The sequence below is a fragment of the Phyllostomus hastatus genome, unplaced genomic scaffold (assembly GCF_019186645.2).
Source record: "Phyllostomus hastatus isolate PE091 unplaced genomic scaffold, TTU_PhHast_1.1 phas_contig_40, whole genome shotgun sequence".
Taxonomy (NCBI): Eukaryota; Metazoa; Chordata; class Mammalia; order Chiroptera; family Phyllostomidae; genus Phyllostomus; species Phyllostomus hastatus.
The window spans coordinates 57949483-57964649 of record NW_025333872.1 but is presented as its reverse complement, the minus strand read 5'-3'; the positions used below and the strand labels follow the sequence as shown (position 1 = coordinate 57964649).

The window sequence follows — 15167 nt, the reverse complement described above, 5'->3', positions numbered from 1 at the left end:
TCTTTGGTTTTTGAGTATCTAGTGTAAATTTTTAACAGCCTATGGGCTAGTTCTAACATCTGGGTTACTCTCTGTTGATTTTTTTTTTTTGCTTATTGGTATATTTTCTAATTTTTTTCTTATTTTGGGTCATATTTTATTTATTTGCATGCTTTGTAATTTTTTATTGCATGCCAGAGAAATTTTAACTTGTTGGGTACTGTTCTGTGACTTGAAAGTTACTTGAAAGCAGTTTGATCCTTTCAGATCTTGCTTTTAAACTTGGGTAAGAGCAGCACAGCATTTGTTCTATGGCTTAATTATTGTCTGGTTCTGAGGCAAGACCTTTCTGAGTATCCAGTGCCTCCCTGGATTATGAAGCTTTCCAGTCTGGGCTAATTGGAGCAGGCTCTGTTCCTAGCTTTGTGTGGGCTGCAGGTGCTGTTTCCTGTAAACCTTTCCCCAGAGTTGGGTAGTTTTCCTCAGGTGCATGTGCTGACTGATACATTACTGGGGGAGGGGGACCTTCTGCAGATCCCTGGGATTTCTCTTTCTGTCACTCTTCCCCAGTCCTCTGCTCCTGGGAACTCCAGCTGCCTTCATCTCCCTTGAGTTCACTTCCATATTCTGAACTCAGGAAGTCCAGTAGGCTCTGCCCAGGTAGGCTCTCCCCTCCCTACATTGTGTCTGAGAAATCCAAGGCAGTAAATGGGGTCAGTTCTTTCCTGTCTTCAGGACTGAGACCAGTGTATTGAAACTGTCTCATTTATTCTGTCCAGTGTTTTAGTTATTGCAAACTTAACCCAGTCTCATTTAATTTTGGCCAGAAGAAAAAGTTCAAGTTGGAGATTTTACAGTCATAATTTGTAATTGGGTAACAAATACATGTACCTTTATAATTTTTTATTTTAAACTACAAGAGGTAGGTGTATGTCATCTGACCATCCCCAGGCCCTTCCCCTTGCTTGCCCTTCAGTTTTCAGAGGCAATTGCTGGAACTGGTTTGGTGTTAATTGCCCCCACTTAACTACTTGGAGATCTTTCCACAGTAGTTATGTTCATATACCAAATTCTTAAATTCTATATTGATATATGTAGTATGAATATCCTAAGTACCTACCTATTGAAGGATTATTTGCAACTTTTGGTTTTTAATAACAATTTTGCAAACAATTCTGTACTCGCCACCTTGTTTATTTATGACTATTTCTCTCGAGTAAACAGAAGTGCAAAGCTGTGTCATAGGGTTTCCACTGGGAAGACTTGAACAGACTGAGATTGCCTTCCATTTTTCCACCCACCATGTGTCAGTGTTTCCTCTGTCCTGAACTGCTTGATACTGACAAGTTAAATTTCAGTACTCTGGTGAGTAAAAGTGTTAACTTGGTGACTATCATTAATTTGTATTTCCTCTAAATTGTTTTTTTCTATTGTCTTAACAATTTGTAGGCTTTTCTCTTTTTTAATCTTAAAATATCCTGAATGCTAATCCATGGTCAATGAATTTTCTTTAATCAATATTTTCTTCAAGTCTTTGCTTACAGTGTATTAGCAAGAGAGTACAGTCAGGATACAGAAGCCACATGAAATGAACAGGAAGAGTGACATAAAAGTGTTAACTCTAAGATTGGAGTGATGGGGCATAGATCTGTAATTGCAGAAATAAACTGGAAGGCAGTAAAGAGAACTTGGGAGAGCACGGGCATAGCAAACACAAGAAGTGGCAGCAGCTCTGTTCTCCCTCAGGCTGGATTCCAGAAAGCAGTACAGAGAATACAACCTTGCCTCTGCACGAACCTGTGGTAGCCGCACATCCATCTGAGACGGTGCCAGGGAAGGTTATCCACAGAAAGGGTACACCAGCGCAACCTGTGAAGTTATCCAAGGAGGCCAGGGTCTACCACGCACAGGAGTTCCACACCAGTGACGCCCCACTGCTAAGCTACATGCACTGCTCAAGCAGGGTGCTGTGGTAATTTGCCCAGAACCAGAAAAATAAATCCCTCCAATACCTTCTGCTGACAAAACAGGCCACCTAGCATAGAAATATTCATATGTTCCAGCTCCATTTTCACTATAATAATGGGGGGAGCAGGTGGCAACTGGTGGATTCAAAGCTCAAAACCCTGGTTTCTGTAAATTGATGAACTTTCACTACTTATTCAATAATTCTTTTGCTCTTGGTCAGAACTGCAGCTGGTCAGGGTTCCTTACCTGGTGGAGTGACCCAAATATCTATTACCAAAGGGCCTAAGTCCTCAAATTGTCTACCTGTTTTGGTTGATGTTTCTCGTTAACCTTTACTCTTGGGTATGGAAGACCTTGAGCACCCAGAGGATCCCATGTTTCCGACACAGTCCTTCCTCCACTGTGTGTCAGTAACCGTCTCAGCCTTGGCGGTCAGGATTGACATTCCAGCAGGTAGAGGAACACTTTTCGCTGCCTGTTGGTTTCATGGCTGATATCAGAATCAAGACGGCCAACCTTGCCTTGCCTTGGCAGCCTTGCCTTGGCAGCCTTGCCTTGGATCTCGCATCGGTAGACCCGTGGCTGTGCTCCTGGTTGAAGCATCCCTTAGGAACTAAGACCTCTAAACCAGCACTGCTTGAGGTTGCTGGGATGAGAAATATAGTCATGCTTTGAACCAACATATAAATGTTGGTTCAGTCCTATCTATAAGTCAGGCTTGGCTCTCCTTTTTTGGCCACCTAATTGTTAGAAACACCCCAGTCCAGGGAGAGGAGGCAGCAGGAGTTGGTGTTAAAAGACTGGGAGCCATGCATTCAGTGGAAGCTACTTGCACCTTTCAGACCTGCCCAGTGAGCTAAGTTGATTGTATACCATTTCCATTGGTGATAGATTGCTGCTCTGCGTGCTCCAGTTTATGGCTAGGTGGGTCCTACAACACCTGCATCATGATGGGAAGCTCAGGCTACACAATCACCTACTATCCCGTGGCAAGGCGTTCAGTCTCTACCAAGGCACAAAAGGAGGATATTTAGCATCAGAAGAAGGCATTAAATTTGCTCAAAATCTTAGGAGTCTGCCTGTGATTCTCCTGGTGATTGGCAGGTGCTGTGCAGTGTTCTGTATGCTGGGGCATTTTTAGGATTTTTGGCTCTGCTGGATCATAGGAACTACATGGCAAAGCAGCTCATATTAAAAACTCAAAATCACAACGGAGCCTTCTCTTACTCTGGTCCCCACTCAACTGATAATCATATGGATGGCTGTCTGGGGCAGGGGGTGAGGTAGCACACTAGAACATGGTATATGTTGCCTTCAAAATCCGAAAAGTCCTGTTAAGCATCATGCTTTTTTTTTCATGGTACATAGTGTGAGATGTAGGGTTTACCTTTCACCCTCTAGATCTTACATGTCTTATTACTAAAGCACCTAAGTACTTACTACTTTCTGCTCATGATAGCCAATCAGCATGTTATTGATGTAGTAGGCCAATATGATGTTTTATGGAATATCATGCTCTCTATGAATTAACGCAGGGAGCAGGAGAACTGACAAAGCCTTGAGGCAAGAATTTGAAGGTACCCTGTGACTTTGTCAGGTAAAAGCAAACTACAGTGGTCCTTGCAATGTGATACAAGGAGCAAAAGGCATATTTGCATAACAAGTGCCAGAGTCAGACTCACTGGCCCCAGTATAGATGCTGCATCTGGGAGAACAGCTACAGTTGGAATCATTGCCTGGTTGAGGTGTGGACTGGTAGCCCCCAGTCATTTTCCAAGCCATCTATTTTCTGCACAGGGCAAAGTGATGAGTCAGGAGGTGATGGGATAGATCCCACCACCCTGCTTCTTCCAAGTCATTGTCTGGCGTTAATCCCTGCAGCTTCTCCAGGGATGCGGTGTTGCTTCTGGTTTACTGGACAGAAGGGAAATTCCAGGGGCTTCCGATAATCCCTGGAAAGATGAGCCATAACTCAAGGGTCAGAGAACCAGTACAGGAATCCTTTCAGTTGCTAATTATGTTTATTTGCATTATACCTTCAGGAACTGAGGAAATAACCACGTGGTGGGGTCTGTGGATCAACTGGGTCCACTGTATTTCAGACCTGAGCTGAGACTCTGCCGTGCTGTGTGCCTTCATCTTGACTGGTGGGTGAGCCACACTGGTGTTTGGGATCCCCAGGGAGCAGAATTGGTTAAGAGGTAGTGCCTAGTACTCACCAGATGGTCTGGGTATTTTTTTCTTTGATGAAAAATCACTCTATCAAATGATTACAGATCTTTAGGGAAAAGTTTGGAGGGAGGTTTATGGTCTGCACCTGCAGCAGGGATGTGGCATCCTCCCTCCCGGGGCCCCAGCCTCTCCTGCAGGCAAGGGGCTGTGGTCTGTGAACTGACTTAGGTCTGGAGTCCGGGTGTGAGGCTGTGACTTTCCACTGTGCTGGCTCACGTCAGGTTTTGGCTCCCAGAATTTTTCCTTTTACATACATCAAACAATAGTTTTGTTGGCTACCCATGTATGTTTACTTACTCATGGGGACACGTCAACCACCACCAAAGACCTCTGTGTGCCAAATCTCTACCTGATGACCGATAGGTCCCTGCCGACCTTTATAACAGAGGCACATACCTAGTCTTGAGCAGTTGGCTTCTTCCGCTTCGGGATGGCTTCATCACCATGGAAGTGAGAGAGTCCATCTCAGCAGTGAGAAATAAGACTGTGACTTCAGCTGTCACTGTAATGTAGCAGTTTTCACAATGAAAATCTGTTTTTTATTTTTAGCAGCATTATCCTTGGGACTATAGGAAATAGATTTTAAAAAGGCTTTTTGTGGCAACTCACTGGTTCTTGGACCATGATATAAGCTGAGAATTAATGGACCTGACCTTGTCATTTTCTTTGGTAAGCGCTGAGGTGTATCCAAAAAAAAAACCTATATTCCACCCCAAGCTTTATGGTCATCATTACACCCATAAGAGTCAATGTGGTAGAAATTTGGGCACCCGAGGCTCATGCTTCAGCAGGTGCTCTGTCACAGTCAACCACAGGTGATAGCTTGGTTCATTGTCATGCCACAGGCATGTTACTAGCATGTCATTTTCTGTTGCAAGGAGCTCAGTGCTGTGTGCAGGTCCAAGGCTGCAACCAAACACATCCCCAAATCCCATCTTTGTGTGTCTGTCCTCTAGGACCAGCCCACTACTGGTATCAGTTTTCTATTGGTCATGGGCCAGTTAGGAGGCAGAAACCACATAGTAATCAAACAGGGAAAGTTTAATATAGAGAATTATTAATGAGTCTTGACCAGCGGGGCTCAATGGGTTGGGTGTCATCCTGCAAAACGAAGGGTCGCCAGTTTGATTCCTGGTCAGGGCACATGCCTGAGTTGTGGGCCCGGTTGTGGGCCAGGTCCTCAGTTGGGGGCGTGGCGAAGGCAACCAATGGATATTTCACACATCAGTGTTTCTCTCCTTCCCTCCCTTCCCCTCTCTCTAAAAATACATAAAATCTTTAAAATAAAAAAGAATTATCAATGGTAAGAGATTGAAGTAATGGGAGGGTTGGCTGGTACGCAATAAAGAGTTCAAAAGAATACAGGGACAACAGATATAGAGAATATCTGGTATTCCAGGGCTGACAGCTAGACCTCGTTGGAGAGGGTGTGTCCCTTAAGGCTCACTGGATGGCAGAGAAGTTCACGGAGGCTGTGCAACGTCCGAAGTGGTGCTGGCAGGAAGGCCCCTCACAGGAGGCGCCAAGCCAGCGACTGTCCACTATGAAGCTGCAGGCACCGCAGGAACCTGCCCGCAGGAGCCCCCTGACCTGGGGCAGAAAGCCTTCTTCCTCCCCCAGGGCGCTTCCAGCACCATCTGCTGACAAAGCTTAACATCTTGCCAGTTGGCAAAGAAGAAATATTTACAGGCTCCAGATTCATTATTTCACAGCAGACATTTAAGGATGAACTTGGAGCTGAGAGGTTATTCATTGATAACTGGTTCCACACCTTGTCCTGTTGGATTTTCACTTTGTTTTGTCAACAGAATTCCTCCTGGCTTTCAGTCTGTGTGTATGTCTGTGTGCATACGTGTGTGCATGTAGACCTTCATGCAAAGTTTGTTGTATGTAGTGTAAGAGGACGATTTAATCTACCTCAAAGAGACTCAGACTTCTCCCTAATTTGAAAAGCTACATAAATCATATGTAAACTTAGGCTTGCAAATGTTTCTCTGGTCTATTCCGTTCCATTCATCTGGTTATTACTTTACCCAACATAGATTTTCTTGTCTGAACAGAGACTTGGATTAGGATGTTCTGAAAGTCCGAAGAGAGTTTTGGCGTTTGTAGGAAGAATAAAAAGCCTGTTAAGAGAGGATGATGTTCTTAAGTGAAACAAATAGAAATGAGTGTGTTGAAGTTTATTTGGATTAATCTCAGTTTTAGTTTTCCACGGGTTAGTAAATACTGCTCAGTAGCATTGCCCTTTCTCCTGGCTATTTCATGTAAGCAGGATTTCTAGAACCCAGGTTGAGAGGCTGCTGGTTGACCACAGCAGGCCTGGGTGGCAGAAATGCAAATCAACTGTTCTGTTTTAAAACCCGGGGCCAGCTCCTCCTTCACACGGGACACTTGGGGTATAATCACGTCAGTCCCCCCACACTATCTTCGCAGTACTGATAGTGAATATTAGATAAAGGGTTTAATGGAGTTTAGAACCATTTCTATTTATTTAAATGAGTATAGAAATAAAAGTTGGGAAAGGATTTGTGATCACCAGTCAGGTCTAAATGGGGTTCTGGATGGAGCTGTGTGAACTTGCAAAGCTGATGGTTGGACGTCTTCTGCCACACTGGGCAGGAAAAGATCGTTGATCCCTTTTCTGTGGTTAGTAGGTGCCTGCAATGCAACAATGCAAGTATTCAGCAGATATTTGAGCCTTTAAATAAAATAGTGAATAATTCTTGTTACAGCACCATTAAAAGTCACTTTTACTCAGGAGACCAAGATCACTGTTCAATCTGGATTAGGCCACTTGGTGGGCCTTCTTGTACGTATTTTGCCACGTGTCATAAAGAGAACTGGTGGAGAATCCGTCAGTGGAAAGCCATTTCCTGCTAAAGAGGTAAAGATACCCTATGTTTGGAATAATCTAAAAATTCCTTAATATTTTACCATTTGTATTAGTGCAGTGCTATAGAAAATCATTGATGTCTTACATTCCAGCCACATATAAATCCCTTCAGTCTGTCTCCATCTGGCCTGTCTCATAAGCCTTGCTTAAGAAGTCAGACCTGAGATGGATTTGAAGAGGTTCCAACTAGTTTGTTGCCTTTCCTAGACCTTCCTTTTTTTATGTGGCATCTCTATATTGTACCCAAGCCAGGGGCCCACAGGGCACTTTCTTACTTATGAGGATTTATGTATCTAGTAGGGAATGTCCCACAGTCAGCTTTCATGTCACCCTTCTGAACCTCTTCCATATGGTGGGTCTCCACCAGTGCATGTCGCTACTTTGCAACCTTCTCAGCGCTGTGCTGGGACCCCCCATGGCAGACACATTCGCTTTGGGCAGAGAAAAGGGGATGGAGTAAATCTCGAAAGCCCTTGTGGTCCCATCCACACCAACCGAACACTGCTTCCTTTGGGAGATGGTTTTCAGAAACAGACACGTACTCCAGTTCTGCATGTTAGTCCAAGATGGCTCCACAGAGACTGGTGAGTCAAGCAAGCGGTGGGCATCCGCAGCGTGGCCCCACGTGGTCAAGGGTCTCAGCCGGTCTGTGCCCAGCCTGTTCTTCCCTCTCTGTGTGTCATCTCTGAACCGCGTACTCGGAAACGCCACAGCAAACTTCCGGTCCAGTCACTAGACATCAGCTGCAGAAAGACACCTTTGAAAAGGGCCTTAGAATGGTCCGTTTTCTCCAAAAGAATGATGCAATGTTTTCCTCTTAATTTTTTTCATAGTAAGAGAAAAGGAATTCTTTTTTTATTATCTTTTATTTTTCAATTATAGTTGACATTCAACATTACATTAGTTTTAGGCGTATATTACAGTGGTCAGACATTATATCATTTCCAAAGTGATCACCCCAATAAATCAAGTGCCCGCCTGGCACCACACATAGTTATTACAATATGACTGACTGTACTTCCTGTGCTGGACTTCACATCCTTGGGACTATTCTATCATTGCCAACCTGTACTTTGTAATCCCCCTCACCTTTTTAACTCAGTCCCCTAACCTCCTCCCACCCAGCAGCCGTTAGCTTATTCTCTGTATGAGTTTGTTTTGATTGTTCATTTATTTTATTCTTTAGACCCCACATATAAGTGAAATCACATGCCATTTGTCTTTCTCTGACTTATTTCACTTAGCATAACACAAGAAGAGGAATTCTTAAATGTGTTGATCAGGATCTAACTCTCTGCGGGGATCCTGAAAGACTGGAGCAAAGAGTATAATGCATATTAAAATAGTACCGAGTAGGCGGAGGAAGAGGATATAAATATTTCACACAAACTAAAAGCTGAAATATTTTTAAAACGTCTTCAGAGATGTGCTATGCCTCAAGCTAATCTGCATTCCAAGAAGTTCTTTGGAGGGCAGATATCTGGAACTCTGCTCTCCCAGGGAACTCGGATAATGAATCTGACGCTGCTAGTTGATTGTAGATGAGTGAAAAAAAAGAGAAGAAATTCAGAGACAGAACATAACAAGGTGTTGTACTGACTTCTGCACTTATTGAACTGTAATGGAGTAAGTGCCCTTGGGCTTGTTTCAATATCAGAACTTTATTATTGAGGCAAGATGGCAGAGTGGGAAGCCCTGGACCCTCTTTCCCTCTACAAATACTGATTCGGCAGCAATTCACGGACAAAGTCCTTTTGTGAGAAATCCTGAATTTTATTATCCAGCCCCAAGCACCTAGATAAGATTCTGATACACAATTTTTAATGTAAGTTTGAAGCAACCCTAGAACTATAATTTCTTATCTTGAATATATATAATATATTCAAATTTATCCTCACAGTTTTTGGCCTTTGAAGTCTCCTTGCTATTTTATTGCCCCTTAGATTAGTCTTTGAAAGGTGTTGCTGGGAGTATCTGGATGATGTGGAAGCAGAATTTAGGGTGTACAGAGCCCGGGATATGAGGCCTACAATGTTAAAAATATTAAATGATATCTCTTGTTGCAATATACATGACTAGATTTAATTCATAAAATTTTAAAGCTTAAAATAGGCATGTAATCCAGCTCCCTTAAATTTGAGTCAAACATGTCAAAACCTGGATAGAGGCTTTTGTCTAAGGGTCATGACCAAGTGAAAGAGAAGGTGATGAGGGGTGACTTGGACTCTTGTGGGTAGAAGCGAACAGACTGAGAGATACTCACATTAACAGGACTTAGTCATTAATTTGATGTGCAATGTGAGGCAGAAGAGCGCCCAGATTTCTGGCTCAGGCAACTGGAGAGACGCTCATTTTATTTTACAGTGGATGTTGTGGCCCTGGCACGTACACACTCAGTAACTAATTGCTGGTTACAAGATTAGAAGGATAGATGTGGGCAAAATGGGTAGATGTGCAGATGGGAAGCAGATAAAGATGACTAGTTCAAGGTCTCCGAGAAGGCGGAGCACGTGGAATCGTGCACCAGGACCGGCCGGGGCAGGAAAGGGGCACTATTTCCACTCTAACAGGAGGAAGGAGAAGCAGCCATACCGCTGTAGGTAGGCTGCAGACAACAAGTAGAAGGAGTTTTCACCGGATGGTTTTTTACTCCTCTGTGACATGGGGGAGAAGGACAGTGTCTGAAGGCCCTGGGAGACCACGAATGGTTAAAATGGTTGCTGTGAAGAGGAGCAAGTGAGCTGAGCCTAAGCCCACCAGGCATCTTAGTCTCTGTCTTAAGTGATTTGTTTGAAACGGGGCACATAGTATAGCCAGAGCCCGATTCTTGTTGTCGCATTGCCACAGCCCACTCCTGCCGCCGGAGCTTGAACAGAGGATGGAAGGTGGCGAGGTGGCGGCTGGGGGCTCCACTCCCTTTGTGCTCCCGGCTTTCTCAGAGCCCAGGGGTGGAGCAAGAAACCAGCCCTCGTGAAGCAGTTCAAACCCGCATTGAACCAACCAAAGCCAGTCCACTTCTGAACATCTCACCGTTTTGTGAGCCAAATGATTTCACTTTTCTCCTGAAGCGTTTTGAGAATAACTACTCTAGAACAAATGATAGTTTCTCAGGAACTGCAAGATCCTAGGGGAATCCATGTTAATGCCAGCTAAGGAGAGCTCGCCCCCTGCCCTATGCCTGGACTTCTGATGCTTCTGCTGTGGGAGCAGGGAGGCCGCTGCGACCAGCCCTGCAGGAAGGGGTGTGCGGCCTCGCTCTTCGCTCTTCCCGCTGAGTTTACCCTGTAATGCCAAGCCAACAGCGTAGCTGATAATCTGCCTGTCCCCTCAGGGTGCTGGCTACTAAATAGACGGATATGACCCAGTCCCTCCCCTCCAATGAATGCTCAGCAAACCCTCCTCCTGTCATTGCAGAGAGGGACAGGTAGGGGGCTGAGCATGGGGAGTGACTTTTACCTCCACTTCCTGGGATAGAGGCTTGCTTCTCTTTCACTCGCCCACACCCCCAGTCCTGGGGATTAGGCCTCCCCCATCCCTTCTGCTCTGTGGTTCTCATTGGTAATTGTGCAGGTGTTGAAGGACATGAGTGGCAGTTACATGCACACAGTAACCCCGAAAGGGATTAGAAAGATGTTTGGCTGGGCTGGAGGCAGAGGGGAAGGGGAGAGACAGAAAAATCCCAGGGTGTGTGGAAAGGCCTGTGCTATACTCAGTCTATGGCCAAAATACAGACCTTGGGTGTTCTTGATGTTCTCCCTCTTTGGAGTAGGTGGCTGGGCCAGGCAGCAGGCAGCAGGCAGCCACAGGGACGAGGGACCCTGCGCCTTCAGGACAAGCCCAGCCCTGCTGCTCTGGGTAAACCCAATGTAACGATCTGTGTCATCTGGACCTTTGAAACTGATCTTTCTGTTTCTGAGAGGCTGTGTTTGCTTGCATCATTCGCACTGGTAAGTAGCCAAAAAGAAACATAAAGTACAACACAGGTAGGAGAGTGTAGTAACCAGCATTTGCACACTTAGTGCTACTATACTGTCTATATTGTGTGCCACACTTACAGTATTTCATTTAATACTCAGAATACACCTTTAAGGTAGCTATTCCCACTGTATGGAGAGGCTAATTAACTTGTCTAAGGTCACATAGCTAGAAGTGTTGGGACCAGGATTTGAACCTTGGCTGCCCTCTCCAAAGCCCCCACACTCAATCACAAGGCCACACTGCAGAACAGGAAAGAAGAGGCTTGACTGATCTCAACAATAAGCTAATTGTGGTTGCCAGTGTTTGATGATATATATTTTTTAAGATTTTATTTATTTATCTTTAGAGAGAGGGGAAGGGAGGGAGAAAGTGAAGGAGAGAAGTATCTATGTGTGGTTGCCTCTCATGTGGCCCCCACTGGGGACCTGGCCCACAATCTAGGCACGTGCCCTGACTGGGAATCGAACCAGCCACTCTGGTTCGCAGCCCGTGCTCAATCCACTGAGCTATACCAGCCAGGGCTGTTTGGTGATATTTTCGATAGTCAAAGCTGGAAGAGAACCTGGAATTTATTTAGTCCTCATCTTACAGGAGAGGATGCTAGTGGAGAGATGTTGTGGGGTCTGGTCTTGGCTCCACACTGCTTGTGGGCTGCACAGCCCAGAGGGTTGCACCATTTCCATAAAGCTCCTCAAGCCCTCAGCATCCAAGAATCATAATGGACTGTTTGAATAACATCTGAGAAACATGATCATTATTATCCCAAGGCACTGAGATGGTTCAAAATCCAATGAAGTACCCAATGCTCTTTAAGTGGTATATGACATACTCCTGGGACCAGTTTTTATGACTGAGACCATTCAGTATAGGCTGGCAGGAGTCAAGGGAGAACTAAAGTAGAAAGTTCTGTCTGCAAATCAGAATTAAGCTTTATTCATTCACATGTCATTCATTTATTCAACAAACATCATGGCACACCGACTCAACTCCTGGGATGTGATGGCTAGTCCCTGGGTCCCCACTTCGATTCAGACCATGGGGCCCCGGGAGCTTGTTCTAGCCAGAGCAGGGCGTCTGCTTACCTCCGGGGGAGCTCGTCTGGACAGAGCTCCCGGCGTCAGTAAGCTGACTCAGTAGCTCTTCCACACGCTGGAACGTGTCCAGCTTCACTCTGTGCTCCTGGGCAAGCCAGCTTCTCACCTGAGGAAAAGTGCTTGGGAAGCAGAGATGGCTTTTGGTAGTGCAGTCGTTCATTCCCAGGGTTCTTAGGGAGAGTGTGGGTCCAGGAATACTAGTCTTCACAAAGTCCTGGTCAGGCTAAACTCAGCCTTCTGAGAACCAAGAGCTCCAGAAGGCCAAGAACCTAACCAAATAGGAGGAGAGACAGCCCTTGGAACTCTTTATTACCTTATAAAAGCCAGGTGTTTAATCACAAAAGTCCTGTCTTTTGTTTATTTGACCAGAGGGAGAGGGCAGGGCCCAGTTCACCAAGGACTGTGCAGGCCAAGCCGGGCACCTACCCCAAACACCTGTGGCGCAGGCACCCCTGGGCAGTTTCTAACAGAGGAAAGGCTTGATCTCCTCCCAGATCTGCACGCTCAGCCCAGTTCATCAGCTTCAGGAGAAGCCTCGGGGCCCCATCTAAGGCCCACACGTGGAGGAAATTTCTGTGTTTACTCCTGCGGCTCTTCCCACACAGCTGACTCCCAGTCCCCGCCCAGAGAGTCACTGGGTCCATAGTGTACTTCATCAGCAGAGATCATGGGTATTTTTTTCCTTTTGAAATGTATTTTAATTATCACCTAATTTTTCAGTTTATAAAAAAGTAATAATAGTGTAGTGGGTTGAATAGTGGCTCCCCCCAAATTTATGTTCACCTAGAACCTAAAAATGGGACCTTATTTGGAAAGAGTCTTTGCAGATGTAATTAAGTTAAAATTATGCTGATAAGGGTGGGTCCTAAATTCAATGTCCTTATAAGAAGAGAAAAGGGTACATCCGCACAGAGGGACATAAGGAGGAAGCCCATGTGACCAGGGAGGCAGAGGTCAGAGCGAGGTGGCTGCAAGGCAAGGAACAGGACTGCAGCCGCCGCCCGCAGCTGGGAGAGGGGCATGAGCAGATGCTTCCCCCAAGCCTTCTGAAGGAGCCAACACCTTGGTTTCAGACTTCTGACTTCCTAAACACTGGGAGAACAAATTTCTGTTGTTTTAAGCCACCCACTTCGTGGTAATTTGTTACAGCGGCCCGAGGAAACTAATACACTTGCTAATCTCAAAAATTCAGCTGCATGTGTTTTAAATCCCACTCCTTTTTGTAAAGACCTAACCAGAAGGCCCCTGGACTCTGAGCTGTGACCACAGGCTTGTCTTACAAATATAAGAGGGGAAACGATCAGATCCTCAGAGTCAGGAAAACTTTCTTGTATAATTAGCCGTAAGGTCCCACTCTATTCTATGGGGACTTGTGCGGGATCCTCATCCCTGATGGGTGGGAGACAAGGGAAGCATATCAAGACTCCCTCAGCCAGGCAGGGGCTAAAGTTGTCCTCCTCCATATTCCCAACAGAAAGTCAAACAGCCAATATTTATAGAGAGCTGTGTGTCGGTCACTGTTCTAAGTGCTTCATTTGAATTACCTAATTCAACCCACCCCCAGGTCCCGTGAGGTGAGTTCATAATTCTCCATTGCTCCACGAGGAAACTAGAACTCGGAGAAGCCACAGACCTTACCCAAAGTCCCACAGTCAGGGGACTGTGGGCGAATCGGTCTCCAAATGACTTCCCTGGAAGCAGGAGGTAGGCAAGGACAGGCCAGCTCTCCAAGATTGAAGGGTCAAGGATGGAGAGGGATTAAAGAACCCGCTGCTGGCCAGGGGCTCTTGCCGGCTGAGGGTGGATGGCTGCAGGGCTGGGTGAGCCAGGGGCACCTGAACTGCCTGTGGAGCTGGAGGGGTAGTTCAGAAAGAGCCAATGACTGTTTGTACACACAAATGCTAAAACATGTGTTTATTGAGAGAAGCCTCAAAATATGTGTTTTGACAATTTTTAGAATCCCTGCCATTAAACAGAAATTAATTATTAACTGGAAGACTTTGAGAAACTACTTTATGAACAGTATATTTTTGTGGTGGCTTTTAGAAAAGCATAATTTGAAGGATACGTGTACATATGTGGCACCCAACTTTTCTTATGGATTCAGTCATATTTTTAGTTTACGTTTCGTGAAATTCTAGTTTTCTTTAAAAGCTACTCATTTTCTTTCCATTTCTACAACAATATTTTCTCAAGTATTGCCTTAATTCAAATTTTGCTCTTTGTTATTTATTTTTGTAGAACCTTCCTTACTGATCTTCTCTTTGAGCACTTGCAACACTTGTCCAATAATTTATTTATTTTTTTATCCTCACCCAAGGACATTTTTTTCCCCATTACTTTTAGAGAGATAGGAAGGGAAAGACAGAAACATCGATGTGAGAGAAACACCCATTGGTTGCCTCCTGTACACACCCAGACTGTAACCGGAAAAGACACTGGCGTTCGGGCTGCCTGTCACTACCAAATCCAATAAGCAATGACAGGGATTGAATTTTTTATGGACGCTTTATTCAGATGGCCAGCGATCCAAGAAGATGGCGGGTTCATACCCTAACAAACCATCTTCCCTTCTCTTTCCTGGCCAGGTCTTTTATAAGGGGGTGGGGGAGGACAAACAAGCTGAGGTGAGGGCTTTGAAATCCAGGGAGGATTAGGTGAGGGAAGCTGCAGCGTTCCTGTTCTCAGCAGTTAGCTGTTCCCAAGGGGGCTGCGGTGGGGGGGGGGGGGTCACACAAAAGGCCCCTATGCCTCCAACAGGTCCCCAGGTGGTAATCTCTAGCCAGTGCCCCAGGAGGTCGGCTGCTTTTCTCAGGAGCCAGGATGGGCCTTATCTGTACTTTCTGAAACAAAAACTTAACATACACATTACTTGCTAGACTTATAACTTTTTACCTTAAGCTAAAATTTTCCAGGTCTTGAGTCCCCTATCAGGACCAGGGACCAAACCCACGACCTAGGTATGTGCCCTGACCGGAACTGAGCCAGCAGCCTTTCGGTTAAGGGATGACACTCCAGTC

General features: G+C 45.4%; 1 long non-coding RNA gene across 2 annotated transcripts; it reads right to left on the bottom strand.

Moving 5' to 3' along the window:
- Positions 1-6679: 6679 nt before the first annotated feature.
- On the bottom strand, positions 6680-12291 carry LOC123821314. Of its 2 annotated transcripts, none has more exons than XR_006786107.1 (3): positions 12136-12291; positions 7618-7818; positions 6680-6840 (listed from the first exon to the last, which is right to left on the bottom strand). It is a non-coding gene; the product is annotated as an uncharacterized LOC123821314 (long non-coding RNA). The 2 variants fall into 2 exon arrangements; XR_006786106.1 differs by lacking the exon at positions 12136-12291 and adding an exon at positions 10809-10916.
- Between the last annotated feature and the right edge of the window lie 2876 nt (positions 12292-15167).